This window comes from Alexandromys fortis, unplaced genomic scaffold (assembly GCF_014885135.2).
Source record: "Alexandromys fortis isolate MF-2015 unplaced genomic scaffold, M_Fortis_MF-2015_v1.1 scaffold_16, whole genome shotgun sequence".
Classification (NCBI taxonomy): Eukaryota; Metazoa; Chordata; class Mammalia; order Rodentia; family Cricetidae; genus Alexandromys; species Alexandromys fortis.
Window position 1 is genome coordinate 11,635,665 of NW_026067893.1, and position 4,399 is coordinate 11,640,063.

At 45.5% G+C, this 4,399-nt stretch overlaps 1 long non-coding RNA gene across 1 annotated transcript; it reads left to right on the top strand.

Annotated features, from left to right (window-relative positions):
* The first annotated feature begins 444 nt into the window (after positions 1–444).
* Positions 445–3,912, top strand: LOC126503409 (uncharacterized). The gene is made up of 3 exons (XR_007592284.1): positions 445–669; positions 2,559–2,643; positions 3,659–3,912. It is a non-coding gene; the product is annotated as an uncharacterized lncRNA (long non-coding RNA).
* The last annotated feature ends 487 nt before the right edge of the window (positions 3,913–4,399 follow it).

Here is a 4,399-nt window from a genome sequence, read left to right on the forward strand (position 1 = left end):
TGCAGTCCATATTCATTCACAGCTGCGGGCGGGTTGATCCAGGGCACCAATTATCTAATTGCTGCTAATGTTCCGTGTATTTACTCAGCTGCAAATTTGCAAGATGGGGCCTGACTCACAAGAAGGGGATAATAATGGAAGATATATTTCCATTTGAAATTTCATGAATAAACAGCAAGCACCCTGTTTATTAAAATTCAGATGCAGATAAACAATGAGTATAGTTCCAGGAATAATTGCAGGGTTTCCACAGTTACAGAAAACCAGTCCCTTTGTCAACACTCCATTGTTCTATTTATACCTTGGGAGATATCATACTAGCTTTCTATAAATACAATGGAAACTCATTCATCTCAAACCCTCTCACGTGTCAAGTCCCAACCTTCTCTGGAAAAAAAAAATGAGCTGCATCCCGAGCGTCCCTGACACGGAGTATCCCTGACAGTAGGTCTCAAGACTGTCGTGCATGAATCCTTCCTAATAGAATGGATAAAGAGCAGGCTTGGACTGGGCTGGGCAGGAGAGAGGCAGCCGCGTACATTCTAGGCTGGTTTCAGAAGCAGGTGTGGAGCGGCAGCATTTCAGCTGCTTCAGCCGCTCACAGCCCCGAGTTTTAAGAACCTCAGCCATTAGAAGCAGATGAACCGTTCAAGGAGTCTCTCTGTGTGGGTGAGTGGATCTCATCAGTGACGTTCATTTATATGCCTTCTTTGGGTCCTCCTCTGCATGTAAGGCTGGTCTCTTCCAGTCCACTGCAAACACCTCACAGCAGTCAAGAATCTGCCCTTTTCCTTTCCTCTCACGGTGCCCAGAATCACACTTAGTACTTATGACATAGTGCTGTTCAGAAAGTCTCCTTCAATAAGCTATTCCGGTTCCTACTATTTCCCAAAGCACTCCCTGCTCCCATAGATGTTCCTTACTTGGGCTGATCTCAGAGCCAACTAATAGTTATAAGAATGCCATATTTAAGGTGATGGTTTAACGGATTTTCATCACATATAAAACCTAATATACATACTAGCTTTGTGAATTGACTCTTTTTTTCTTTTTAGTAAAGTAAAATAGGAAGGGTAAAGTTGCAGGGGCACACAGTAAGTACAGAACCAGAACTTGAACCCAAAACTCTCTGAAACTAAAGCAGGTGCTCTTTGCTATTATATCACCAAACTCGCTAATCTCACACCACACACACACACACACACACGCACGCACGCACACACGCACGCACACACACACGCACACACACACACACACACGCATGCACTGAAAGCATTAGTGCCTGTCTCTCTCCATTGTCCCTAGTCTGCAAGAACTGGCCCTCCATCCATAGCAATCTCTCATATGCCCACACTGATCCGTCTCATCACAGAGATACAGAATTTACACACACTTGCTCACGTGTGTGTGCATATAACTAAAATAAATACTTGTAGATTACATATATACACGTGGATAAATAAATCCAAGAGTTCTCGTCGGTGCCTCCTTACAGGTAAGGCAAAATTATCCACAGGGAAGTGAGGCAGTGTCTGAAATGGGGCCCTGCTGGATATGTAGTGCCTCTTACCAGCTGACATCCCATATGCTGCAGTGGAGACAGACTCATTAAGGGCTTTCCACGCACGGATTTTAATTCCGATGGCCTCCTTCGGTGCTAAGTCCCTCCAGCATCGCTAGTCCCTGAACGTTCTCAGGTGTCGGAGCCAAAGCAGAGGGGACTGAAAGAGAAGCAGCGGCAGGGAAGGGTATCCAAGCCGCTGGGGAGACATTTTAGACTCTGGTGCCCTGTTCATTAGAGAGAGATTTCTCTTCACAGACTCAGTTGGTAGATGGTAGAATAAGGTCTAGCCTTCAGATCTGCGCCCAGCAGCCCTACAGATAGAAGGGATGCCAACTGTGAGATCAAATACTGGCGGCCCTGAAAGTTGATCATCACCCATTCTGGCCTATAAGTTCTAGATGGTGCTGCCATCCTCCACCGAGTGACTGAGCATCTCTCTGAAGAGGTGGTCGTTCAGTCTAGAATGGGCTCCCTCACTCTTCCTTGGCTCTTGATTCCGGCCCATCTCATGCCGATCCTGCCAGAGGCGTCACCTGCGTTTCCACTCTCATCTACCCAGCTCTTGCTTTTCCCATCAGCCGAGCTGTGTGTTTACAAACCCAGTTGTCTCTGTTCCCGAAGAACTTACAGTCATCATATTTGTTATTATATCCATGCTGTTCAATAGGATGTAAATCAACAGATGATTAATACAAAAAGTCCAGTTTTCTATCAATATTTACTCAGATGTTTTTGCAAAATCTTGATTAAGATGAGTCACTTTTAAGAAACGTAGTTTCAAGGGCTGGAGCGATGGCTCAGTGGTTAGGAGTACTTGCTGCTCTTGCCGAGGACCAAGGTTCGATGCCCAGCACCTACACGGTGACTCACAACTGTCTGTAACTCCAATCCTGTGATCTGGCCCCCATGAACACATGCATGGAGGTGAGACAGATACACATAAGCAGGCAAAACACTCATACACATACATAAATTTAAAAATGTATTTTCACAGACATGATGGTACATGCCTGTAACCCCAGCATTCTGCAGGGTGATGAAGGAGGACTGCAAACGCCAAGCTAACCCTGGATTACCTGGTAAGGGCCTGTCCGAGGAAAGCATAAAGGGAGTGAAGGGGTCAGAAGGAAGGAGTTTGAATTAGACATAAGTGGAGCAAGAAAAGTATCCCTGGAGTGAGGAGAAATTCAGAGCGTTTTCCAGTCCCTCAACCAAAACAAAAACCATAAACACCAAAAGTGGCTAGTTATAAATGTACTTTAAATAAGAAAGGCAAGGCCGGGCGGTGGTGGTGCACACCTTTAATCCCAGCACTCGGGAGGCAGAGGCAGGCGGATCTCTGTGAGTTCGAGACCAGCTTGGTCTACAAGAGCTAGTTCCAGGACAGGCTCCAAAGCCACAGAGAAACCCTGTCCCGAAAAACCAGAAAAAAAAAAAAAAAGAAAGGCAAGATAACCACAAGCCTGATCAGCAGATCAACATTCAGAATATGACCTGCCTATGTCAAAAGAATAAGCACACAGCGCTGACTCTGTGCCTGAAGCGAAAACTGTCCGTTCACGGCATCGTGGATTTTTTGTGACTGTCCAACATTTCAGACAAATTTTCAGAAGCCAACAACAGGCCTCCTTTATGAGACACAAATGGCCACAGATAAGTGAGTGCTGAAACAATGGCCACAGCTGAGGAAATGAAGGGAGATGTAGACTATCTGAACTGGACTGTGGAGAGTGGGTTCCAAAAAGAGGAGGAGAAAGCCCTTCAGAAAGCCTCCCTCTGCTGAGAGCTGTGGCCAGGCCTGCCTCTATTTTTAGCTTCTGCTGCCCTCAGGCCTGCAATACTCGGTAAATATCACAGGTGTGAACTGGGATGGGCCGTCTGTCCTGACTGACAAGAACCCACAGCAGGGCTAAGGGGCTCAGTTTACAATACCCAAATTATTTCCCTCCTGTTTGGTGATGTTTCTCTCTAAAATGGAATGCTTCCCCAACAGGCCCAATCCCACTGAAACGCATGATAGATTAGATTACCTGATACACTCTCCACCTTCCAGGAAACTTCCTCCTAACCACAGTGATGGCTATTTCTTTCCAGATGGTTGCTGACAACATTTCAAAAGGAATCTTCACACGCTCTGATTTTTACCCTTGACTAGCTGACTTTAATGGTAATCTCCTTAGGTCTGGAGTCCAGATGGAGTGGAAAATCTCTTTGATTTCTTTCAGAAGGGAACTTCACTAGAAAATGGGCCCACTGGGCCACTCATAAACTGTGTTTTCCTTTGTTCTCTGCTCCTCACCCCAACCCTTGCCATCTTGTCTCTACCATCCCTCTGGCATTCTTGAGAATACAACCCTTAATAAAGAGGCTGCAATCCCCCCTTGGACTCTAGTGTGATCTTTGTGGCAGGAAAATCTAAGCTCTTATCTGATCAATAGATTTGAAGAGTTAACTCCTTTAGGTTAATTAGTTTGGCCATTTGAAGGGCTGCCCATAGCAAAAACTATAGTGGGAGATAATTGCTCAATAAAGACAAACAGGATGGATGGGTGGATGGATGATGGATGGATGGATATGGGTGAGCAGATGAATGAACAGAGGGATGTACAGAGGGACAGACTGATGGATAGAGGATCAGTCAATGACCTTTGGAACAGCCCTTTGGAATGAGGAAGGTCAACATTTTCAAAGATGTGGATAGTTACTTCTGCTCAGTCATGTGTTCTAGAACTCTGTGGTTGTTTGTCTAGTACCATTCTGTTAGACCCCACGCGCCTGAATTCTGTCACTGGTTCAGGAAGAATTTTTTTCCCTGATTTTACTTCTATGGAACTA